The 27,865-nt window shown below is 43.2% G+C and overlaps 2 pseudogenes; both read right to left on the bottom strand.

Moving 5' to 3' along the window:
• Positions 1 to 4,591: 4,591 nt before the first annotated feature.
• On the bottom strand, positions 4,592 to 4,709 carry LOC124791212 (annotated as a pseudogene).
• Positions 4,710 to 10,286: 5,577 nt separating this feature from the next.
• LOC124790289 lies at positions 10,287 to 10,404 on the bottom strand (annotated as a pseudogene).
• Between the last annotated feature and the right edge of the window lie 17,461 nt (positions 10,405 to 27,865).

Genomic DNA, 27,865 nt, shown 5'->3' with positions numbered 1-27,865 from the left:
TGTCGACGCCTCGCCATTCGATACGTCGCCGTTACAGAGGAAGGTTGTACATACCTTTGAGCCAAATTAAAAAAAAAAAAAAAAAAACCTTTAATTCTTCTGCGCATTGAAATTTGATATTGTATTTTATAATATCGAACTCTTGAAATTTTTAAGTGAAGTCTGACGGAATTATGTGTTTCTCATATACTGTGTTGGCAAAATAATTTCAAGTAAAAGTGGCCCGGATGCAATGTATTCTGATGTTCAAACTCTTTTGGAATAGTTACGGCTTTCCTTCGTTGCAGAGCTCATTTCGGGTTATTTTACCACTAAATTTTGCGTTGCAGTCTTTGCTGAAAATTTTGGCAAAACACTTCCGTTTTTTCATTCATATATTTTGCATTTAAGGCCGTGCTCAAATGTTAAACCCTTACATCCAGACAACCCACATATGAAACGACTTTTCTGGGTTTTATTCATCATCCCACACAGATGCATGGTATGGAATATCATTGTTGTTGGTGACGGCGCAGGCTTTGGTGTTCTGTAGCATTTCCTCATTGCAAATGTGTCATCATCATCATCACATTCCTCATTTTCTTGTCAGTCTCTTTTATTCCTGCATTCCGCCTTGTGAATTTGAAAGGATAGATCATTGCCGAATGTGGACCCAGTGCTACGGCGAAAAAATGCGTTGCCGTATTGGTGTGAGGAAATGAATAATTAATAATCTATAGACAGGGTATATTACCATATTACAGAATATTCTAAGCACATTCTAGCTCAAAATTACTGAAAATGGCGAGAAATTACCATTATTTCTGGAAACCATGCTAACTCCGCCATGAACATCTTTCCTGTCACACACTGACAGCACCTGTGAGCTGTCACAAACGACTACAAATGATACACAGAAGTCACAGGGTGTAAAGTATAAACTACAATCAGACACAAAATGTTTAGTTAATTGGCCGAACTACAGAACAAGTCTGATGTAGCATTTATGCTACATGAGGAATGAGGAGGATTAAATGGAGCCTGAAAATATAACTCATTCAAAGCGAAACTCGCCTTTTTCTCGTCCGATATCATGATATGGGTGAGTCAAGGCAATCAACTAGATACAGCATTTCTCGATTTTTGCAAAGAGTTTCACTGAGCGCCGTGCCAACGCTTGTTAAAGTACAAAATATTACTACCTCTCACATACATGTCGCCATGAAGAGAAAACTCGAGAAATTAGAGCCAATACTGAAACTTACCGACAATCATTCTTCCCATGCGTTATTCAGGAATGGGACAGGGTAGGGGGGATTGAGATGTTTATATTTTCCCACCTCCGCGTTGCAAATGTTTTGAGTGAAATGCCCAGTCGATGTGCTGTTGTTTTCACGTCAATTCTACCAACAGTGAGAGTTGTTTAGTTCTCAGGGTGTTGTAAAATTCCTGGATTCGTGTCGTCGCTGTGCAGCCTATGAAAAGGATTGCGGAAGACTCCCAAACAAATTCCAAAGTACAACGCAGTTTTAATACCAATATATTTCCAGGACTCTGGTGTCCGAGCCTGGTGAACTGTACCGGTTACATCACATGTACCCAAAGTTGACATCAAACGACACACACAGAGCTCACAACAATCAACAAACGAGTGAGCCTACAGTACATTTGCTCGCAACCCTAGCCAAAAACGAGTGTCCGAAGGCACCTGCGTGACCTCTATTTATACTTTTGTTAACAATTACCTACAATGAAAATTACAATTTTATGTAAAATCACAATTAAAAGTTAAACCGAATTTGAGATACACATTGCTAAAAATTTACAATCTCAGTGCTGAACAAGGTGAACCTATTTTCAACTTAGTTACGAGTTAATGTAACATTTTCTGACTAATTATGTTACAGGTAACAATTACATTTCTAAATTTGTTTATAACAAATCAACTAGTGCCTGAATTTTAGTGCTAACATATATCGGAGATTCAATTAACGTGCTTTATTTATATGTTCTATTTAATTTGCTGTAGTAATTTTATAATGATAGGTTTACTGGTACATCCTGACCATGTGCTACATTTCTTTCGATTAGTTACAGTATTAATTTTACATTTATATTGTGTTTCTCACATAAGAAGAACAATGTTAATCAGCAAAGCATCGTTTTCGAATTATATGTATACTGAAATTGTGGTTATTTTTGTATGTAATTTGGAAACAGGTCACTTTACAATCAGGCAATTAGGACTGGTGTTTATCTTTAATGCTCTCTGAGGGGTTCTGATCGGTAGCAATGAGATACAGTAATATTTCAGGATCAGTTGTTGATACCAGGAATACCCTTCGCTACACACCACTAGGTGGCCTACGGAGTATTATGTAGATGTTAACGAAAGAACTGTTATGCATAGGTACCAAGACGAATTTGTAACTGATGGGAGAGATGATGCAGCATGTTATCCTGTACTGAGTCTGACAGATGTAGCTCATCAGGTGTGCCCCAGGGAAGTGTGTAGGGACACTTCATGTTGTGTATTAATGACCTAGTAACCTTAGACGTTTTGTAGATGTTGTCTACAATGAAGTACTGTCCTGAAAAGACTGCACAAATATTCAGTTACATCTTGGTAACTCTTCGACGTTTAGCAAAAATTGGCATCTTGCTTTATATGTTCTGAAATGTGAAACCGTGCACTTAACAAAGCGCAAGAAAGTAGCACCCAATGATTGCAACATCGGTGAGTCAGAGTTGGAATGAGTCAACTCACATAAATACCTTGTTGTAACAATTTGTGAGGGTGTGAAATGGTATGAGCAAGTATTTTCAACTGTAGGTAAAGCAGGTAGGAGGCTTGAGTTCATTAATAGGATGCAGAGAAAATGTTGTTAGTCTGTAAAAGAGACTGCTTACAAAACGTTGATCTTATGCCTCCCGTCTTAGAATATTACTCAGGTGTGTGTAAGCTATACAAATATGATTAACAGGAGAAATTGAACGTATACATGAAGGTCAGAACGAATGTTCTCAACTTTGTTGGACACACAGGACCTTTTTTTTTTTTTTTTTGAGTCATCAGTCTTCTGATTAGTTTGATGTGGCCTGCCAAGAATTCCTTTCCTGCGCCAACCTCTTCTCATCAGAGTAGCACTTGCAGTCTAAGTCCTCAATTATTTGCAGGGTGTATTCCAACCTCTGTCTTCCTCTACAGTTTTTGCCCTCTGCAGCTCCCTCCAGTACCATGCAAGTCATTCCCTGATGCCTTAACAAATGTCCCATCACCCTGTCCCTTCTCCTTGTCAGTGTTTTCCACATATTCCCTTCCTTTCCGATTCTGCGCAGAACCTCCTCATCCCTTACCTTATCAGTCCACTCAATTTTCATCATTCGTCAGTAGTGCCAACCATTCCGTCAAAGTCTACTTCCAAGAACTGTTGTCAAGCGAGGAGCCTAGGCGTATACTACATATTCCTAGGTATCGCTCCAGTAGGGAGCGCAAAGACAAATTTAGAATAATTATTCGAATGGAAATGGTGGAAACCGTAGTACGTTGCACTGTGGGAAGTACCCTCTGCCACACCCTTTCGATCAGTTGGCAGAGTATGGACCATGATCCCAACGACCCTCTTTGCTGAACCCTTGATCGAGTGAACTGTTACGTATTGAAGAAAAAAATGTGCTTAACCAAGGTAAATAATTCTTTAAATAACTGTGGTTATAATCGTGGATTGAGACACAAACAATGGAAACGACTAAAAAGAAGGCAATAAAATTTGAATGAAATAAATGATATTTTACTGAAGGATGAGAAAAGATAATTTCACATCTAACGTGCGGATATTAATGCTATTATGACGTAACTCGGAACGTGACTTGATGTCCATCCATTTGTGTTCTGTAGATTTGAGCGATGTTTAGATTTAACGTCTAACATTGCTGAAAATGTCGACTGAGGCAAACAAATGTTAATGTTCGTATACAATGAATGATTAATGTATTATTTTATGTGCTTGGACGGATGGCGGCTGTAGAGAGGACAAAGGCACCTGCTGTGGGGCGACGTTTGGTTCTCCTTGCAAAGGGAAGGCGAACAGCTAGGCACCTTCGCCGTCACGGGCAAGCGTAATGCACCCCGTGTCTCCCTGTTTCTACACGCCAAGCAGAACTCGGCAACAGGAAACAAACCGGCTACTCGCTAAAACTGTCGGGAAATGGCAGTCGGTTCCATTACTTACTTACAGGTATGTGGGTTTTGTTCCAGCATATGACAGTGGCTAGCACAAGTGTACAGTATAAAAAAAGGGAGCACAAGAAAATTGGATTCACAAACTAGCATGATAAGCAGTCAGATGTGTGGGACATAACATGGCTGTATTCTTCAACAGACTAATTCTTCAGGTAAATAACTCCGTCCGAACAGGCCTCGGAAGGCCCAACGGTACCGACCGGCCTCCGTGTCATCCTCATCGCACAGGAGTCACTGGATGTGGATATGGAGGGGCATGTGCTCGACACACCGCACTGACGGCCGTATGCCAGTTTACGAGACCGGAGCCGCTACTTCTCATTCAAGTAGCTCCTCAGTTTGCCTCACAAGGGTTGAGTGCTCACCGCTTGCCAACAGCGCTCGGCAGACCGGATGGTCACCCATCCAAGTGCTATCCCAGCCCGCCAGCGCTTAACTTCGGTGATCTGACGGGAACTGGTGTTAACATTGCGGCAAGGCCGTTGGCTGCTCAGATAAATACTCACACGGAATACAGTAGCGTTTGCTGGACAATACAACTACTGCATCTTAAGGAATAATGAGAATCGTTTAACTGAAACTTTAATCATTAATTGAAAAGATGGTCTGTCCTTACAACTAGCAATGTAGTTAACACAGCACTCATTGTGTCTGACCATTGCCTACCTCTGACATGAGGAACACTTGGATACACAGCTAGCCTAATTCTCAACGCCTAAGTATTCGTAAATGAACTGAAATCCCGACATAAGTTCTTTACCAGACCTGACTGTGAAGTCAGGAGAGTAGTTGGCGGCCCCCCCCCCCCCCCCCCCAGCGCTCCACTGTAGACCGAAAAACCTGCCCAAGCATATCTGGGGTAATCTCAGCAGCCGGCCGATGTGGCCGAGCGGTTCTAGGCGCTACAGTGTGGAACCGCGCGACCGCTACGGTCGCAGGTTCGAATCCTGCCGCGGGCATGGATGTGTGTGATGTCCTTAGGTTAGTTAAGTTTAAGTAGTTCTAAGTTCTAGGGGACTGATGACCTCAGCAGTTGAGTCCCATAGTGCTCAGAGCCATTTGAACCATTTTTTTTTTTTTTTTTGTAATCTCAGCAGCTGTGGCTCGAATCCGCTGTGCTAAGTGTTCAGTGCTGCGGATCTTCATCTGGCATGCCATACACTTGATAAACCCCCATGCAAAAAAGTCTATGGGTGTCAAATCGGGAGAGCGGGGTGCCCCCATCTGTGGAGAGGCACGACCAGTCCATCTGCCGGGAAATGCTTGATTCAGATAATCCGGAACGACGAGGGCAAAACGGGGTGGTGCACCGTCCTGTTGAAAAACAACAGTATCCATAATCCCATCAGATATCAACTGGGACTCCAAAAACTTTTCCAACATATCTAGGTATGTGGTTCCAGTAACGGTTTGTTCTGCGAAGAAGAAGGGCCCGTACACTGTTGACCTCGTTATCCCTAACCACACGTTCACTGTTGCTGTGTCCCGTTGCCACTCCTGCAGCACACTTGGTTGTTCGTCTGCCCAGATCCTGCAGTTGTGTCTGTTCACATGTCCACAAGTATGAAATGCAGCTTCATCACTGAACAAGACATTTTGCATCAAATTATAATTTTCCACAGCTTGTAGCAGGTCATGACACACAGCTTGTCTGGCTGCGTAGTCCTCCGCTTCAAGCTTATGTACGACCGGGATATGGTACGCACGTTTGTGCAGCTTGCAACGAAGAACTCTCCATACAGCGGTTTGAGTAGTACCGAACTCCCAGGTGAGTCTCCTGGTGGATGCGGAAGGGCTACGTGTGGTCGCATCCTGCACAGTTTGCACGGTGTCTGGCGTTATGGCCGGCCTCTCTGGACGTTCTTCATCTGCAACATTACCAGTACGCTGGAATTTATTGACTAGGGTCTTGATAGCAAGCCTGTTGGGGCCTGTTTTCCGGAATCGACGGGCAAAGTCTGCCCGCACCTGTTCATACGTCATACCACGAAGACGAGCGCAAAAACAACAGCGATTCGTTCTTCTTTGGTTAGCATTCTGTCGTAGTACCTGCAATAAACAAATATTCCGTTACTGTATCACTGAAATGTGTAGTGACTTACTACGAGGGCAGTTCAATAAGTAATGCAACACATTTTTTTTCTGAAACAGGGGTTGTTTTATTCAGCATTGAAATACACCAGGTTATTCCCCAATCTTTTAGCTACACAACACTATTTTTCAACGTAATATCCATTCAATGCTACGGCCTTACGCCACCTTGAAATGAGGGCCTGTATGCCTGCACGGTACCATTCCACTGGTCGATGTCGGAGCCAGCGTCGTACTGCATCAATAACTTCTTCATCATCCGCGTAGTGCCTCCCACGGATTGCGTCCTTCATTGGGCCAAACATATGGAAATCCGACGGTGCGAGATCGGGGCTGTAGGGTGCATGAGGAAGAACAGTCCACTGAAGTTTTGTGAGCTCCTCTCGGATGCGAAGACTTGTGTGAGGTCTTGCGTTGTCATGAAGAAGGAGAAGTTCGTTCAGATTTTTGTGCCTACGAACACGCTGAAGTCGTTTCTTCAATTTCTGAAGAGTAGCACAATACACTTCAGAGTTGATCGTTTGACCATGGGGAAGGACATCGAACAGAATAACCCCTTCAGCGTCCCAGAAGACTGTAACCATAACTTTACCGGCTGAGGGTATGGCTTTAAACTTTTTCTTGGTAGGGGAGTGGGTGTGGCGCCACTCCATTGATTGCCGTTTTGTTTCAGGTTCGAAGTGATGAACCCATGTTTCATCGCCTGTAACAATCTTTGACAAGAAATTGTCACCCTCAGCCACATGACGAGCAAGCAATTCCGCACAGATGGTTCTCCTTTGCTCTTTATGGTGTTCGGTTAGACAACGAGGGACCCAGCGGGAACAAACCTTTGAATATCCCAACTGGTGAACAATTGTGACAGCACTACCAACAGAGATGTCAAGTTGAGCACTGAGTTGTTTGATGGTGATCCGTCGATCATCTCGAACGAGTGTGTTCGCACGCTTCGCCATTGCAGGAGTCACAGCTGTGCACGGCCGGCCCGCACGCGGGAGATCAGACAGTCTTGCTTGACCTCGCGGCGATGATGACACACGCTTTGCCCAACGACTCACCGTGCTTTCGTCCACTGCCAGATCACCGTAGACATTCTGCAAGCGCCTATGAATATCTGAGATGCCCTTGTTTTCCGCCAAAAGAAACTCGATCACTGCCCGTTGTTTGCAACGCACATCCGTTACAGTCGCCATTTTAACAGCTCTGTACAGCGCTGCCACCTGTCGGAAGTCAATGAAACTATACTAGTCAAAGCGGGAATGTTTGAAAATATTCCACAAGAAATTTCCGGTTTTTTCAACCAAAATTGGCCGAGAAAAAAAATGTGTTGCATTACTTATTGAACTGCCCTCGTATATCACTGAAACGTACAGGGTGAAAAGTTTTTAAACCGACAAACTCTGGGAGGTTGTAGGGGACATCGAAACAAATATTTATCCCTAATGTCATTTTTTCCTACGAGGATTATTTAAACCGTTGGAGCCCGTATTAAGCTCTTCACTTGATACAGGCCGTATTACGATCTTCCGTAGTTAGAGGGCGTGTTACGCTCTTCAGTTGTAAGCAACTGCTGTCCACCAGTGTAGTAGTGCATTGTCTTTGTTTACTAATGGAGCGATACACCTGGAGTGAGTACACTGATACGGTTGGTGCGTACTACGTTAGCGCACCACAACGGACGAGCTGCACAGCGGGTTTATCAACAACAATATCCTAATTGCCGTATCCCGCATCATACGACCTTTGCTGCTGTGTGCCAACGTCTGCGTGAGACCGGGCCATTTAGCAGATTACCTGGACAGGGACGCCGCCGCACGGTAAGAGCGCTGCAATTTGAGGAAGCTGTCTTGCAGCATGTGGAGCGGGATCCTTTATTCAGCACTTGTGAAATTGCACGTAACGTGGGGACGAATCGTACGAATGTAAGAACAGTCCTTCGAGAGCAGTTGTTACGTCCATTTCACTTACAGCGTGTCCACAACCTGGGCACAGTTGATTATTCACCCAGAGCACAGTTTTCGCAGTGGTACCTGGAACAGTGTGAAATGCACCCTACATTTCCATCCTCTGTGTTGTTTACCGAAGAAGCAACGTTCGGGCCTGATGGAGTATTCAACATGCACAATTCGCATATTTGGAGTGAGGATAACCCATATGCCACAGTTACTAGCGCTCATCAAGTGCGGTTCTTCTTTAATGTGTGGGTCGGTGTTGTTGGGGACTGTTTAATTGGGCCGTATCTGCTACCTAGCTGTTGTCTCCTGGTCATAAAAAAAATGGAAAAGTGTTTGTTGGTTTAATTAATTTACCGCCAGAGAAATCTTCCTCTACCTGTTTAAATACTCCTCATAGGAAAAAATGACATTAGGGAAAAATATTTGTTTTGGTGTCCCCTACAACCTCCCAGAGTTTGTCGGTTTAAATACTTTTCACCCTGTATAGTAACTTACTATACTATTGAAATGTATAGTGACTTTAGAATCACCCTGTATATACACCAGTCTGTCTGGGAAAAGCACACCAAGACAGACGCCCGAGGCTAGCGGCCCTTGTGCTAATGGTTTGTCCTTTTTGGATCTCTACAGGACATGCGTCTGTCACCACCTAGATCTAAATCGATCAAAGCGTGGGCAACAGGGTAAGAGTGAGGCGAAGTGCGCTCATAGTTCTACAAGCTCGGTTTCCTAGAAACAGAAGACTGCGGGCAGTCGGCACGCCACCAGGCTTCTAGCGGTGAATCCGCCAGCACCTACAGCTCCCCGGGGGACCCAGGAGCGCCTGTTTGTTTGCACTACACCCGTGGCGGAGCAACGGCTACTTCTCGTTAACAGTCGTCTTCTGGCTATTAATTAATGAATAAACAATTAATGCCACGAAACGGAAATTTCGGGTACAGTGACTCCTGTAGCTGGGGATGCTTTTGATACTTCTCCTTGTTCATTTCAACGAAATTAGGCATGCAAAATTCAGCTCTAAAGTTTCTTTGAACTGAAACTAATTAGCATATAAAAATTTAAATTATATGGCTCCCTCCCTTTAATTTTTATTAACTAAATGGTGCTATTATTTAAGGGAAAGCTCTCGACATTTAAGGTGCTACAGTAGCAAATGGCAGAACAACTGTCAGTGCTAAAATCAACTGATTAACAGCAAACTAAATGGTCTTCATGCGTTTTCTTGAAAATTCATGTTCTATATTTGAGCCACGGGACACTTCTGCAAGTTCTTCCTTTTCTTCTTTTAGCTACAGACGTTTCACATTTTCCATTCCTACTGCAAACGGATGAAACTTCTGGTCATAAATAAAGTCGTCAGTACATGGAAACATTGCGAGTGCACAGACACATTTAAACAATTTTTCTGCCTGCTCTCAATATACGGACGGAAAAGGGAAAAAGCCCCAATAACGGGCGCACCTTTTGGGACGCACCTTTTGCCATTCGCTTCACAGTGGTTTGCAGAGTGTGGATGTTGTGTCTCACGCCATTACCCCTGCCAGGTAGGCCACCATTCCATCACTGTGATGTGTCAGTGTAGCCTACATATAGGTAACGCCAAGAGCAGCGAGCACTTCAGCGGTTGTCCACAGAGGTCGGCAGCGGTGGCTGCACCATGACGCCATGTTTTACTCACCAGCAACAATCGGACGAGACGACGTCATCACCCCAGTTGGAAAGACAGTGAGCGACAGCCCCAGACCTACGATATTTCCGAACTGGGGCAAAAACTTGATGGTGGCACCTTGCACCCCCCACATTGGAGCGTTTGAGATGCGCTCCGTCTTCAGGCCACAAGTGACCCATCGGGACCGTCCGACTGCCGTGTCATCCTCAGCTGAGGATGCGGATAGGAGGGGCGTGTGGTCAGCACACCGCTCTCCCGCTCGTTGCGATGGTTTTCTTTGACCGGAGCCGCTACCATCGGTCGAGTAGCTCTTCAATTGGCATCACGAAGCTGAGTGCACCCCGAAAAATGGCAACAGCGCATAGCGGCCCGGATGGTCACCCATCCAAGTACCGGCCAAGCCCGACAGCGCTTAACTTCGGTGATCTGACGGGAATCGGTGTATCCACTGCGGCAAGGCCGTTGACGAGCATTTGAGAAAGTACATCAAAAATTTAAAAAAAAATCAATGTTTCAGAAATATGTTCATTTTGTAGCGCACGTCTTTCGGAAGAGTTTGATATATACAATATATTCGTTCGAGAAAATGTAAGACATGTTATTTGGTTGGTTGATTTGGGAGAGGGGGCCAAACAACGAGGTCATTGCTCCCATCGGATTAGGAAAGGATGCGCAAGGAAGTCGGCCGTGTCCTATCAAAGGAACCATCCTGTCATTTACCCGAAGCGATTTAGGGAAATAACGGAAAATCTAAATCAGGATGGCCAGACACAGGTTTGAAATGTCGTTCTTTCGAACGTGAATCCAGTGTGCTAACAACTGCGCCACCTCGCTCGGTGTTATTTGGTCTTAAGTGTGCCAAAGTGCACTGCCACGCACCTTCACACAACATTTTACTCTATTTCCCTCTGTGGAATTCAAATGTGTATATTTAGTAATAAGCCATCAAACCTACATTCAGGACAATGGAAATGAAAATGTCCTGTGACGATCTGACATCCTACCCCCTATTTAAAAAGAAAAAAAGCTCACAGTTAACACTGGGTGGGATTATTTGTGACCTGGAGAATAAGAACTCTTCAGAGAATTTGCACTCTTTGTTGCTTATTGGCTAATAGCTTTCTCTTTTGTGTGACATAAAATTGAATATACGAAACACAAAACCAGTGAAGACAAGAGACAAGCAAGACAGTACAAATTTCTTCAATTCTTAAGTCCCAGAATTTTTTTCTCTTTAATCTTGCTACAGCTTTACACATCGTGCTTTCCTTTCTGCGAAAGAATCTACTCCTCTGAAAAAGTTGTTAATAAGAATAGTACTCAAGAGTGGTGTGGTTTCTCTATTTGATTAAGTCTATTTTGTTAATGTCTGCTAGGTAAAACGACATAGGCCTTTATAATATTGTAGCAATTGTACAACATAGCAAATAAGCGAGACTGTTTTGGCAGAAATGGCCATATTTATATACATCGTTTACATAAATAACAAGACAGGATATAATTCACCAATATCAAATGCCTATTAGACCTATTACAAGGAAAAAGTTTTATGTTAAGAAATAGTTTCACATTTCATTCATATGCTCCAGTTTCCCGAGTATGAGATTCAAAACTAGTAGCAGTACGAAATTTTTATACAAATTTGGAATCGTATTCTTGTACGAGTACATAATTTGTGTGATGTCCCCAGTTCTACTCCTCACTCGTTATAACAAACAATCTTGACATTACTAATTCTCTAACTATTCCTGCTATTGTCAAAACTTATTCTCTGTTTAACTTCACTAACCCTGCCAGAAACACCGGTTTAGTTATCCCGTGCCTATCTATACTCGGCTAAGGCGTTGTTAAGTGTTCGTTCAACGTGTTTTCCGCCACGCTATTTCAGGAACAGAGCTTAAGTGGCTGCTAACCGGGGACTGTACAACAGGCCATTAGCAGTGTAGCGATTTTGCAAAAATTTTCTGTCAAAATTTCATTTGCTTGGATGGACCAAGAAGATAATATGTAATCTTTCTTACGTGGTACTACCGTTAGTCGTTTATTTTCACTTGTAACGGTAACACCACTTACCTTTAACGGCAATCGATGCTAACATCATACTTCTGCGAGGAATTTTCGATAAGTAGTGACCTTGAGATAACCTAATGGAAACAGAAAAATCCAACTGGGATTCGTTTCCGAAACAGTCCAGCGGAGTATAACTTACAGTAAACAAGTGGGTCAGGGAACAGACGTTCTCCCAGAACGAAAGCAAGTTGTAACATTACATACAAATGCCTAATTAGGCATTCTTGTGTCAAGCAAAATGATATAGCAGAAGGCAGTGTTAAGGCTAACCTAACCTTCCATGACACACACACTAAACTCTTTCCTTGTATATGTTCACACTACGACATAATCTAACCTTGTACATAAATGTGCTACTAACTAGTAAGTAAGTTAGACAAACAAATGGTCAGTGAGATAGCAAACAGTAACATATGCTTCTCAACAACACGTACCTTAAATGAACTAGGTGCAGCAGTCTAAAGAACCAATCACCAAGACACATGAAACTAGTAGCAATACTAAAAAAATGAAATGATTCTGATTTAAATCAGGGGCTCAGTTAATGATTATATTCTATACATCAATGCTTAGTTCAGGGTCTCTATGCCTGTGTACTAACCAAACTGCATTAGAATAGCCAACACAGTAAATATTTCTTTCCTAAACTCGGTCTGAAGGAACTAAACGGAATGCAAATCTAACTACACTGGCTCTGAAGGAGGCTTTGCATTGCTTCATTAACTAACTAGTCTAGTACATGAGGGCCCTTGAACTTATATCGTTTGAAGAACTACGCTCATTAATAAAATTACACCAGTGTGTATGATAAATAGTAAGTATTCTTATCATTAATTACTAATTAAGTAAAGCACAACAAACTATCACTCTTTAAATAACAGATGTGCTTGATAAGCAGTTTTTTGACCTACTCAAAAATATAATTGGCGTTGCAAGTACAAACGCCTCATTAAATTCAAGTTCAGACACTTTCTCATGAAATAAACATTGAGAAAATCTCTTAATTGTGATCAAAATACATAAATGCAAGAATTAATAATCTTCTTCAGGCATCTTTTCAATTAAGGGAAATTATTTAGGGGAATGACTGTTGTTCTAAAAGTGCACCAGAATCGTAGTATTTCTCAGCCTATAAAACTGAACGTTAAACATTATAACTGCACACATTAGAAAGCAATCATATCTATTTTCACAGCAGCCAAATAAGTCTTTCCGTAATAATTTAGGGCACTCAGAATTAAACGGTAGGATTCCTGTCCAGGTTTGTGATTAGGGTAATCACAGGTGTAAGATAGAGTTTTTAGTAACATCACGATTATTATTAGTTTTAAATAAATTCACAAATACCTGGTCCATTTAAAGAGTAGCAAATACAAAACAATTTAGTGGAAGACTGCTGGCACTGGTGGCGCAAATTGCAGTGGCTGTTGACCTGGCGGCGGTGCAGTCATAACAATGCTGTTGTCCTCGGCCTGTTACTAATCTTCTTGGCATTAGAATTGTACTTTTATAGGGGCAAAAGCAGTGGCATGACAATATTATCACCAAACGCAGCAACCGAGGCCCATAAACACTGCCCTTCAGCTCTTCTGGTCTCAAAGCTCCAGGAATATGAGCCACAATGATCCGCTACTGCTAGCGACGTGTTAACCACGGCACTCCTCAGCCCAGACTCCTTACCCTTCACAAGGGGCGAGTTGTCTGTCACTCGCGCGCCAACCACACGTTTCCCACTCCGCCAGGCTACTTCCCTAGCCGCGGGGCTTCCCCACATCTTTTACATTCAACCCTACATTCTCTAAGTACGGACCAAGCCATTTACAATACATTATATAACTATCATTCCTGTAGCTATTTAAATCTAGAAGCATAAGTTAAAGAACAACATTCAAAAGTTCATATAACTGAATACATGGTCAAAGAATTTCGATGACAGATAGAACACTGTACATAAGGAGCGCTACGAATTGACACAGAAATATTGATACTGATAAAAAATAGGTGAAAATAAGTGTTACACACTCTGGTAGTCTGAATTAATGGATTTCGCTAGTAATTACACTGCTGGCCACCGTAAATGCAACACCCTGAAGGAAGCATCCGAATCACGTGAAATTTACACCATGGGTTTGCAGCGATGAGATATGCAACTGATTAGAATTTCAGCGCAGACGCACATCACGCGCGCCTGTGGCGCCACCTCATAGCGCCATTTAAGGCTTGGCGATTTCGACGAGTGTACGTGTGTTTACCTTGTGGTTGTTTCACAAGACGATCAGTTATGCCTCGTAGACAACAGCGAACATCGTTTGATGAAGTATCCGAGCTCGACAGGGGAAGGATAGTGGCTTACCGAGATTGTGGATTATCATACAGAGAAATCGCTAGTCGTGTTGGACGAAACCAAACAACTGTAATGCGGATATGTGACCGTTGGATGCAGGAGGGTACGACGGACCGACGTGGTCGATCGCATTCACCTCGTTGCACCACTGCACGTGCTGATAGGCAAATTGTGCGCATGGCAGTGACGGATCGCTCAGTGACATCCCGAACCATAGCACAGCACATTGCGTCTGTAACGCATCATCCAGTGTCTGCGCGTACCATTCGACGTCGTTTACAGCAGAGTGGTCTGTCCGCAAGACGTCCATTGCTTCGTCTGCCATTGACGCAGAACCACAGACGTCTCCGTCGCCAATGGTGTGATGACAGACGGATGTGGACGGCAGAATGGAATGACGTCTTTACTGACGAGCCACGCTTCTGTCTGCAGCACCACGATGGTTGGATTCGAGTGTGGAGACACCGTGGAGAGAGGATGCTGGACAGCTGCATTATGCACCACCACACTGGTCTTGCACCGGGTATTATGGTATGGGGCGGTATTGGATATTACTCTCGCACGCCTCTAGTACGCATTGCCGGTACTTTAAATAGCCGGCGCTACATATCCGTGGTGCTGGAGCCAGTTGTCCTTCCTTACCTTCAGGGCTCGGCCACAGCCATATTTCAACAGGATAATGCGCGACCACACGTGGCACGCATTGTCCAAAGGTTCTTCGTCAATAACCAGATTGAATTGCTTCCCTGGCCGGCTCGCTCTCCGGATCTTTCGCCGATAGAAAACATGTGGTCCATGGTTGCTCAACGAGTGACCCAGATTACATCCCCAGCTGCCACACCAGATGATCTTTGGCAACGTGTGGAAGCTGCTTGGGCTGCTGTACCCCAGGAACACACCCAACGTCTGTTTGACCCAATGCCGAGACGTGTGGCAGCGGTGATCTCCAACAATGGCGGCTACTCTGGCTACTGATTCTGGCAGGAACCACATGTCACAGACGTCTGCAAACGTAATCATTTGATACTTGGTCAACATGTTATCTACAAAATAAATTTTGTTGTGCTACCTCTTGTCTTTCTTGGTGTTGCATTTACGGTGGCCAGCAGTGTATAACAACGCTATCATTCGCACACCCCATCAACCACACCATTTGGGTTTATTTGGCTGAGCTCGTATAGCCCCATCCACTTTTGTCTCCGGGAAAGTGTTTACGTGTTTACTTCTTGGTGCGACGAGACATCACGTACACTATGCCAGCATTCAAAAATCAGTTTGTTTCGTTCACAAATCAACTCAGAATGTGTTCAAAAATGTTCAAAAACCAATGGGGATGCGTTTCAAAATCATGCGAATAATCGATGGACCAACGTGCGCTGGATGCTAGACGCTTTGTGAAACAATGTTTTCTTCTTGAAGAATATGAACTCGGCGCCAGTGAAAATGCTGCCCAGGGCAGATACCCCAGTTCGCTCCCACCTGCCCCCTCCCATAGACCCGGGCCTGGTGAGCCGGTAATGCTTTATTGTCAGCAATAACAACCGATCGAGCAGAACAGGTGTATCAGCCTGCACGGTTTTATGACCGGCAGCCCAGTGAATCCAGTAAGTCTGTAGCAGTTCTTCACCGGGCATCATTGGAGTTCAGCGAGAGTTCGCCAGCTGTGTTGTCCAGAGTTCGCACTTAGCAGCAGTCTGAAGACAGTAGCTGTTTGGAATGACTGTAAACAGTCCATGCAGATAGAAAGCACCACAGCCCTTAGTTCTCAGCCTGGACAGATACGTGTAAGTGTCCAACTTGAACTCGATGTTGTGGCTTACGAGCGTGTGGCAGTAAACTAATGTTCAGTTAGATTTTTGTAGTGATGTTTTAGAACCCGATCACGACAGAGATGTCCGCAAACACACAGTATCGCAGTCATGTTGTTATCAACCAGCTGTACATGGTTATCAACCGGCTGTACATTAGATGTAAAAGTAGGTTTCCATAGTAACATTTTTAATTGCTTCATTTCTTCATAAAATCCTGTTCTTTATGTTTCAGCCTTCTTTCCTAGAGAAACATACCGTTAGTGAAATTTATTCCGGAAATTCAACTTAACTTTAATAAGTACACATCCACTACCTGAAGCGACATACGAAAATCTGTGCCAAACCAGAAGTCTCGTATTCTTTCCAGCTATGTTGCCAATGTAGTTAGGAAATTGCCGCCGCCTCCAGAAGCCTTTCTCAATTTTCTTTCACATTTCCTCCACTCGTTCAGGCAAATACAGTGGTTATAAAACGAAGTGCAGTTCTTGACACATATTTGACTATGATGTAGACAGTTGTTCTTCCCACGCAGAATGAAAAAATTGATGACGTGATGTGTCACCAGCGTCCAGATGTCTAGAACTAAACGAGCTATACCTTAGTAAGAAATGCGTGGTATGAAATAAAATAAGTAATTGGCATGTGGCTTGACTGGCAGGTGATATTGAACAAAAAGAAGAAGAACGTACAAGACTCCAAATATCCAGAACTCATAAAGGGAGGCACAGGTCCAGGCAAGTAGTATAAGAATTGCGTAGGTGCAGGCCGGTTGGAGTTTCTTTCTGACACACTGTCACCACATTCCACATCATCAAATGTTGGAGAGTCTGTGGAACCATTGCCTGGCGATACGGACCAAGAGGAAGAAGCAGCAAATAAATCTGCAGTGTCAGCGAAAAAATCAAAACGAAAACAAATAAACGGAGATGTGGCTGTAGTCGTAAAAGAAGCTCGACCATAAAGAAAATTTATTTTTGAGTTACGCTCACTCATTCAACCCATCCTGAGCTCGAATATAGCTGATGATGGCAGTATCCGAAATGAGGTAATAGACAAAAAAATATATACTGAGCTGTCTAGATGGCTTTGTCCACAAAACTTATTATTGTGTCACGTGATTTCAATCTTATTTAGCACCAGTGACAAGACTGAAACAATGTGACACGATACTATGTATTAAAGCTCTTTCATACGATGTTATGATGATGGGCTATACCTGAATTGTGTAAATAAGTTAAAATCTGACAACAAGTGAACTGCTTTCAGTTACGACCGAATAAAGCGGTGAGAAACCACATTCTCAAGTGTACACGTAATGGTCGGAGGTTTCCTGCGTCGCTTTATGACGCAACTGATGCTTATGCTTGCTGATCGTGCAATATTTCGTATACTTACACCATTCTAAACACGATTTAATTTCTTCCACAGCTGACTGTCATCTCGTTATGAAGGCGATAAATAACGATCGTTACTTAAATGACATCAGACCGGTCTTTAGACCAACAAAGAAATTAAGTCAAGTACACCGATCTGTGAAGGATAAACGCCCTCCTGTGTCGACATGTGGTGTATGCAAAATTCCGTGTACGTGTGGTAAAGATTATATTGGAACTATCAAGAGGAACGTAAGTGCACGGCTAAAAGACCATAAAAGTCTTTGCCGACTAGGAAAAATAGAGAACTCAGCTGTAGCAGAGCATGCTCTTCAGTCAGCTCTGAAACAGAAATTTTCTCTACAACGTTAAATTATTATCGAAGACTATGTAGAGAAGCCATTGAAATTTATAAGAATCAGGATAATTTTAATAAGAAAGAGAAGGCAATGGAACTTAGCGACATATGGACAGTAGTTCTGCAAAATCGCTACACAATTTTATCTTTGACAAAATGACAATCGATAGTTAAGTTTTATCTCTGACAAGGATTATCTCTGCTCATCACGTGTTACTTCGACCACGCCCCGTTTTCTACAGTATATAGGTCGCTCTCGGGCGTCCGGCCGGTCAGTCGGCAAGACTCGGCGGAGGAGCGCCTCTGAGGACGTCCAACGCAGTCCTGGACGAAACGTCAGGAACACAACAGTTTCTTGGACAACGACTTCACATCCCAAAAGGTTTACCAGCAGCTATGATGTTCGGTTATTTCAATATCCTTTCCGTTTTAGCTCTGGTGAAGAGATGTTGTAAAGAAGGCTTGCCACTTAAATTTTAAAAAAATTCTTGATATCAACTTCTGAAGTGTTCGACACGTCCAAGATCAGTAAAGAACCGTGCAGATTAATGTAAAGGCTTAATAGTCCCTTGAAGATAGTTCTTGAGACATTCCTTTGCCTCGATATATTATGGATCCGCTCTTTTTTAAGTGAAAAAAATTGGGTCGGACAAATAAAATAAAACCAGAACGATAAACAGACATGCGATCTAATGTCGTCACAGCCTCTTCGTGTCTTTTGGAAGCTTGAGGCCGTGGTCGCGTGCGTCGACATAGTCCTGGTGTGAATGTAACCCCACAGCTGCAACGTGCGGAGACTATTCTGATGGTGCCCATTACTGTTGCCAAACTTCACAATTTTTTAGCAATGACGTATACCGATAGCTGTATGCCGATGACTCAAACTATATGAAACTTCTAACAAGACAAATGTACTAATCAATTCTCTTTAAGGTCATACAGCGCATAACAAATGTGTTTCTGTCTCTCTGATGCTGCACTTAATTTCTTTCTTGTATACCGATGATAAGCAGTAAGAAGAATTTCATAATTCCAAAGAAAGCAGACGCTGACAGGTGTGGAAAGTGCCAAATTATCAGTTTCATAAGTCACGGCTGCCACATACTAACACGAATCCTTTACACAAGAATGGAAAAACTGGTAGAAGCCAACCTCAGGGAAGATCAGTTTGGATTCTGAAGAAATGTAGGAACTCGCAAGGCAATACTGACCCTACGACTTCTCATAGAAGATAGGTCAAGGAAAGCCAAACCTACGTTTCTAGCATTTGTAGACTTAGAGAAAGCTTTTGACAATGTTGAATGGAATATCCTCTTTCAAATTCTGAAAGTGGGAGGAGTAAAATACAGGGAGCGAAAGGCTATTACTTACAATTTGTACAGAAACCAGATGGCATTATAAGAGTCGTGGGGCACAAAAGGAACCAGTGGTCGAGAAGGGAGTGAGACAAGATTGTAGCCTATCCCCGGTCCGGTGTTATTCCATCTGTATACTGAGCAAGCAGTAAAGGAAACTCTTCGGTTTGAAATAAGTAATTCCTATGATTTAGCAGCCTGATAGAGACAAGGTTCAACTCATAAGTACGGTTTTTTTAATAGTGATTTATTTACTCACTTTACGTCAAAAATAATAATTTTGCATAATGAATGACACAATTAAATATTGCTCACGCTGAAGCTAAGACTTTACCGTTGTTTACAAAACTCCATGCAAGTTTAATTTCAAGGGATGGTTCTTGAATTTAGCACCACATTGAACAGTCTGACTCAACGAACGTAAATGCGATTAAAATGACAACAGAATTCATTGTTGTGGTAAGTATGTTAAATCTGTAGGTATTTTCAAAACAAACGTATCCTCTGCTATAAACTGAAATAAGAATTACTATTCAGATTCTATGTGTTACGATTTGTTTAATAATTAGTTCCTTGCAATATTTCTTTCACTGTTCTGAATTTTACTGACCAGCAGTTATTTGAATGATAGGTGTTGGACTTTCATTCACGTTCATTTTTACATGGGATAGCGTCGTCACTGAACAATGAGTGGGTATAGAATGACGTTAAGGCCCTAGTTCACAGATATCAAAATTAAAGTTGGCAGTTCATTTATATTGATTCAAAGGACAAATAAACTGAGCCACTAGGTGGTTTACAGTTTTATCTGCATTTCCTATCTGGCGGAGTACAATTCGATCTGTTTCTGCTAAAATGAGGAAGTTTTATCTGCTATAGTAAGACGGCAGAGGACAGTTTTCGAGTACAAGACACACTGATACTTTATGAACTCTTTCAATAATATACTGCAAGTTTTCACGTGCATTTCTGTCTGTGATGCACTTCCGAATCGCTGGCTGTATCTCACACAACGCAAAATCTTCCGAAGTCTGAGATGTTTTACAATCCTAGAAATATGGCTATACTATCTTTACCATAGGAATGACTCATTACAAAAATTTTGCTTAGGCGGTAGTTGATGACTAGGAGGCACTGTCCAGTACAAGAATCTGCGTCGTGTGATTTCAGATTGAGATTTATTAGCTGATACTAGTTGAAAATGAGGTATGTCACGTCTCTTTATGCCTAGTCAGCAATGAAGATCAGTCCTGATTTCGAGTCTCGCTCAGGCACGAAACCTTTGCCTGGTTTGCATCAGCTACAGGTACAGAATTTGAAACCATCTCCAGAAGGTGATCACCCCTTTCAAAGTTCAAACATATGCACAGCTCGCTGCTCATGAACTGTAATGTCAGTTTCTGTTAGATAACAAGGGTGATAAGTGACTTTCGGACTGCACATAGATCCAAGTGCCGTCATTAATACAGTGTAACTACAAGTGATCCGTTGTCGATGGTGAGGTTTTTATGGAGCACTTGATGATGTTAATCGCGATTTTTTTAACTGGTTAGTTTATCCCAATTACGGTTCATAGATGCTTTGAGGGAGGGGGAAAGGAAGATTGAGTTAGTCCCGTCGACATCGAGATCATTAGAGACGGATGGAGAGTGAAATTGGCTGTACATTTTGAAAGGGATTTGCCTAGAGCAATTTAGCGAAATCACGGAAAACCTAAATCTGGATGGCTGGACGCTAGTATGAATCATTGCCCTCCAGATGCGAGTCCATTTTGCTAACCACTGGGTCACCGCACTCGGTAGATGCTTGGCAAAACCTTTTAGAAGGCAAGAACACTTCGAATGATCACTGAACTTTAAGAGTCCAGATATTGCTGAAAAATCTCTTAATCACCAAACATTTAGTACTGGATTATGGAATGATTTATGTAGTTGTGTTATGGGCATTAGTTGTCACAGATAAAAATGAGAGTGATAACGTTTTAGAACTGCCACTTATTGTAATAAACTTGAGTTTACAAGCGTTAACGGTTGTCTCATATCTAATAGCGTTTCCTGATACTTTTAATATCGTGGTATTAACTTAAGTGGGTGTAAGTTGCAGTAGTTACTGTGACATGAAGAGGCTTGCACAGGACAGAGTAGCATATAGAGCTGTGTCAAGCCAGTCTTCGGACTTAAGACCACAACAACAAGATCAGCAACAACAATTTACATTTGGAGTTATCGCCATACACAGCTATGTTCTTTGGTAGCCAATTGTGGTACCCGTAATGTACGAGGTCTGTTCAGAAAATTCCGGAGCTTTGTTCAGAAAGTTTTCCTCTCTTACTTTTTACTTATTGTGAGTGATTTCCTTCGAAAAACTCTCCGCCACAATTGATAAACAGCTCCAAACGCCGTTTCCACCTCCGGAAGGAGTGTTGGTACACCTTCTGCTGGATCGCGCAAAGCGCTGTCTGCGAATTTTCTTTTATCCCGTCTACCGTTGCCAATATTCGTCCTTTTGAGCATCTCAACATCATAACCGTAGACCCATGTCTCAACACCGGTTATGATTCTCTCAAGGAATATCTCGTTCACATATTCGCGATCCAAAAGCTCTTCACAGACTGCGAGGCTGAGGTATTTCTGGTCTTGGTCCGTGGGACTAACTTGGTGGGACAGCGGTGCATTTCAAGACGCTGTGTCAGGACTTCATTTTTCTGAAATCTCTCTCGGACAGTGAGTCTTCGAGTAACACGCACAATTTCGTTGACGTTTCCGACATTAGCCTCGAAGGCGTCCTGAAGGAGGGTCATCTTTAACTTCTGTCCGGCCATTTTTAAACCGTGTGAGCCATTCGTAACACCGAGTATGGCTTGAGCACTCATCACCGTAGGCTTCCTGCATCATTTGGTGTGTCTCTGTAAAGGTGTTCTTGAGTTTCACGCAAAATTTAATGCAGACGCGTTACTCCTCTAACTGCCACCTCGAAATTCGGAAACTGTGCGACGCAACGTTCTACTCAGTACAGCTCTGAACAACGACTAACAGACAACCAACAACGAAACTTCCGGCAATTACACACTGAACACAAGGATGCTAACCGCATTTCGTTCCAACACGCCATTGGTGCGAAATTGCAAATGTTTCGGAATTTTTCGAACAGCTCTCGTACAATCAAACGATTGTACCGAAATGTCCTTAGAGAACCTGCAAAGAAGGTGCGTTATGTGGAATGCATACCAGTGGGCGTCAGGTCGTTCGGATACTTTTGAGCATGACAGTACATCTCGGAAAATGAGTATTGGAGCAAAATAAAGGAAATTCGAGCTGATTCGGAGGCTTATAAACGCCTTGGTGCTACAGAAGAATGCTGAAGATAAGGTGGGTAGATCACGTAACTAATGAGGAGGTATTGAATAGAATTGGGGAGAAGAGAAGTTTGTGGCACAACTTGACCAGAAGAAGGGATCGGTTGGTAGGACATGTTTTGAGGCATCAAGGGATCACAAATTTAGCATTGGAGGGCAGCATGGACGGTAAAAATCGTAGAGGGAGACCAAGAGATGAATACACTAAGCAGATTCAGAAGGATGTAGGTTGCAGTAGGTACTGGAAGATGAAGAAGCTTGCACAGGATAGAGTAGCATGGAGAGCTGCATCAAACCAGTCTCAGGACTGAAGACCACAACAGCCGGCCGGGGTGGCCGAGCGGTTAAAGGCGCTACAGTCTGGAACCGCACGACCGCTACGGTCGCAGGTTCGAATCCTGCCTCGGGCATGGATGTGTGTGATGTCCTTAGGTTAGTTAGGTTTAAGTAGTTCTAAGTTCTAGGGGACTTATGACCACAGCAGTTGAGTCCCATAGTGCTCAGACCCATTTGAACCATTTGAAGACCACAACAACAACATCAATGCCTTTCATCACGTGAGACATTCACAATTGGAATACGACAGCTGATATGTCATAGAGACACCAGGATAGCTGTGAGGTGGTGTGTGATGTATCAATGCAGATGTCGACTGTAAACAAATACTAAGCTAATTATTTATACGCTATAGTTGTTTAGGTTGCAACTATGTGAAAATAATGAAAACATACATTGACGCGTTTCCAAAGTCCGGCTGTCTTCAGCCGATTGTCCATTCCAAAGTTATTAAGCAGACTTACCCTGACATGGGAAAGAGCATTCAATAAACAAAACCACTTGGACAAAAAGCCCTAATCCTGCATAGTAGTCGTGAAGTAAAATAATTAGGATGCTCGTCTTACATTTACATTCATCCACTTGCTTTCCTTCAGGTAACTCACGATGCTGTTCGAGCGTCGCACCATTCTTCAGCAATGCTTCTGGCCGCACCTGCTTGCTGTTCTTCCAGCTGGCCTATTAGGACCACGCAAAAATAAATGCGTCGGAGGCTGTGAGGCGAAAACCGCTTAAGAAATCGTAATCCCACTGCCTACGGAAGAAGGCGTGATAGCTATGAGAGTGCTGTGGCGTCAACTCGCCGCTATAGGGACACTGCCGCACACACACACACGCGATGACAGAGCGAGTACGTGTTCGCGTCGACTGTCCACTGCAATCAGTCGAGCTCAAAACGCAGAAATGGGGGCTTGAAAAGAAGAGCAAAGGCATGTCGTGCGTTTTATTGCGGAGTAAGGAGTGCCGGGAACTGAAATTCATTGAAGAATGGTGCTAGTGTACGGAGAGTATTGAATTTCCGTTGCTATTCCGACGCTCTATCCGACCTCGGAGGCAATGGCTGGCACTGCAATCCGCCACCCGATGCACCTGCTGGACCGTGGTATCAGTAGCGTGGCGTGGCGTTCCAGACCGTGCGCCATCGGCCAACGACATTCCTCCTTCATTCAGTCGCTTGTGTCACACCCTGACGTTGCATCAGACATGCACTGCTCTTCGTACTCCTGTACCATTCTTTGATGAACTTCCCTCCCTCGCACTCCTTCCGATGTCAGGAAACGCACAACAGCCCTTTCCTCTTATTCTGAAGCCTCCATTTCACCGTTTACATCACGACTGAGTGCAGTCGCCAGTCGACGCGTGCATTGCTAGCGCAATTGTTACTTGCGTATGCACTCATGTCCCTCTAGCGGCGAATTTGGGACCTCAGAGCTCTATAGCGATCACAACTTATTCAGCACGCAGTGACATTACGATACCTTAAGGGGTTTTCATCTTACAGTCTCCGACGCGTTTTTGTTATGACCATAACACACTGAAGAGCCAAAGAAACTGGTACACCTGCCTAATATCTTGTAGGGCCGCGCGAGCAAGCGGAAGTGCCGCAACACGACGTGGCATGGACTCGACTAATGTCTGAAGTAGTGGTGGAGGGAACTGACACTACGAATCCTGCACGGCTGTCCATAAACCTATAAGAGTGCGAGGGGGTGGAGATCTATTCTGAACAGCGCTTGCAAGGCATCCCAGATGTGCTCAATAATGTTCATGTCTGGGGAGTTTGGCAGCCAGAGGAAGTGTTTAAACTCATAAGAGTGTTCCTGGAGACATTCTGTGGCAATTCTGGACGTTTGCGGATGTCACATTGTCCTGTTGGAATTGCCCAAGTCCGCCGGAATGCACAATGGACATGAATGGATGCAGGTGATCAGACAGGATGCTTACGTACGTGTCACGTGTCAGAGTCGTATCTGGACGTATCAGGGGTCTCATCTCACTCCAACTACACGCACCCTACACCATTACAGCGCCTCCACCAACTCGAACAGTCCCCTGCTGACATGCAGGCTCCATGGATTCATGAGGTTGTCTCCACACCCGTACACGTCCATCTGCTCGATACAATTTGAAACGAGACTCGTCTGGCCAGGCAACATGTTTCCAGTCATCAACAACCCCATGTTGAATCCAGGCCACGAGTAAAGCTTTGTGTCGTGCAGTCATCCAGAGTACACGAGTGGGCCTTCCGCTCAGAAAACCCATACAGATAACGTTTCGTTGAATGGTTCGCACGCCGACACTTGTTGATGGCCCAGCTTTGAAATCTGCACCGATTGTACATCTGTGAAGTTGAACGATCCTCTTCAGTCGTCGTTGGTCCCGTTCTTGCAGGATCTTTTTCTGGCCGCGGCGATGTCGGAGATTTGATGTTTTACCGGATTCCTGATATTCACGGTACTCTCGTGAAATGGTGGTATGGGAAAATCCCCACTTCATCGCATCCTCGGAGATGCTGTGTCCCATCGCTCGTGCGCCGACTATAACACCACGTTCAGACTTTCTCAAATCTTGATAAGCTGCCATTGTAGCAGCAGTAACCGATCTAACAACTGCGCCAGACACTTGTTGTCTTATGTAGGCGTTGCCAACCGCAGGGTCGCATTCTGCCGGTTTACATATCTCTGTATTTGAATACGCTTGCCTATACCAGTTTCTTTGGCGCTTCAGTGTATAACTAGATAGCAACACCAGAAGATAGCAACGATTTGCAGAATGATCTGCAGAGAACTGGTGAACTGTCCAGGTTCTGGCAGATGGCCCTGGACCTAAATAAATGTAACATATTGCGCGCACATAGGGAAAGAGATCCACTAATATACAGCTACACTATTGATGACAAACGGCTTGAAATAGTATCTACCGAAAAATGTCCAGGAGTAACTATCCAGAGCAACCTTAAGTGGAATGACCACATGAAACAAATAGTGGAAAAATCAGATGCCAGACTCAAATACATAGTGACCCAGGTCTGTTGGGAGTTTATTTGCATTTCTCGGATTTGTACATATTTTGGATGTCTCAAACCCTAGGTGACAACTCTGAATTTGCTGATTATTCGGGCGCAGTCTTTGGTCAGAGCAGCTGTGTCGCTGGAAGATGTGTTCGTTTTGTCGTCGCTGCTTGGCAGCGAGGAGTGCGGGAGCTGTGTCAGTAGAGGAGAAGTGAGACGGACGCCGAGCGGAGGACTCGCGGCGATGTAGACGGAAAGTTATGTGCATGTGTGTTTAAGTAAAATGATTTGTGTTTGAATATTGTGAAACAGAGGAGCAAGGTTTGATTAGTCATTTAGAATGAAATGAGACGTACTGAGATTACAAGACGAGTCTGAAGAGAAATGAATATAATATTTTATTTAGTCGCACTGCAGTCGTGCGAAGTTTAGAATCATTGTTGAATGAGACATCTATATCAGGGAACTTTTTAGATTTTTCATTTCAGATTGAGTAATTTTCACTGCAAGATATTTTCCATGTTTGTTAATGATTTGTGTAACGTTTGTGAGAGCAAGAATTTGGTATGAATGTTGCCTCTGTAGTGTCGCAAATTGTTCCAAGCGGACGTTTGTTTCAGGATAGCTAGCTGCGTGTAACTTTGGGGGCTGACATCTGCTGGCCTAACCGCGAGACGCATGCGCATCTGTCACTACCTGCCGTGGGAAAGATATTCAATGTCTCTTACTGGACGCGTACGTTCACCACCTATGAAAACCTAAATAAATGATACTAAATATTATTCAATCATTTTCAAAATCGGTGCACTACCTTTTGAGATTCAGGAGAAGAGTATATCCAAATTTCAGCTTTATAACTATCATAGTTTCAGAGATAGAAAAAATTGCTAAAAAAATAAAAAACCGACACTTGACGAAAATGACCAATAGTTTAAATGTGGATTGAATAGTACCGTTTCTTTGGCTGTAATAACAAATAAACATTTTTATGTGGAAACTTCGGTTATTATTTTCCAGAAGCCAATCCATTATCTTATTGGCTGATAATTTTTTAATTACAAATTTTCTACATAACTTTATTTCATTACTAGAGTTGCGCGGCCTCAGTAATTGTAGATATTAGATGGTGTTTTTTTTATCAACGCTGCTTTTACATCATCTTTTAAGTATCTTCGTTGCCGAGTGAAGGGACATCGAGCAAACGCCGTTCAGAGGTAGGTGAAATACTAATTTGCAGCCTGCACACAGATGACGCCCGCAAACCCCGCCACGCCGCACCTTTTGTCAATGTTAATGACTGCTGTAACATGAATTGCATACAAGTAATAATATACCAGATAATTTAAATACAAGTTGTTAAAGGAACGTCTCACCTAAGAGCACGGCCCATATCGTCGGTCCAAGTCATTTTTATTTAAAGGAGTATCTCACTCAAGGATGTGTATAAAATAATCGTAATTTACTTTTTGTCTTGAGCATTGCACTACGCTCTCAGCAACCATAGTTAGAAATTTGCAAATGGCGCACGGAGGGCAGCAAATGCCACGTTTCCATCCAAACACATTACGATGTAAGATATTTTAATTTCAGGATCAGTTTGCTAGAAGAATTATCAACGCACAAGGGCCATTTCGTGGACAGCATTATTAGGCACATTTTGTTTAATTAAAGAGAATGATAGTAAAGTTCAGGATTTAATCAGTTTGCACATTTTTTTATAAAGATCATGAAACAGGCCCGAATTCATGTTGTATTCTCGCAGGCAGATGTATTTGGTTTCTCTCGCAGTTGGAAACGCACAGTCACCCAAAGCCAAACAACAGCAATATTACGGTATATTGATAATTTTTGCTTATGGACCGTCTGACAGCAACCGAATAAAACACAATTTTAGTGCCATACGCGTTTCGCCTTTA

This window comes from Schistocerca piceifrons, chromosome 3, assembly GCF_021461385.2.
Source record: "Schistocerca piceifrons isolate TAMUIC-IGC-003096 chromosome 3, iqSchPice1.1, whole genome shotgun sequence".
Classification (NCBI taxonomy): Eukaryota; Metazoa; Arthropoda; class Insecta; order Orthoptera; family Acrididae; genus Schistocerca; species Schistocerca piceifrons.
Note: the sequence above shows the minus strand (reverse complement) of the source record. Positions and strands in the feature narration are given on the sequence as shown.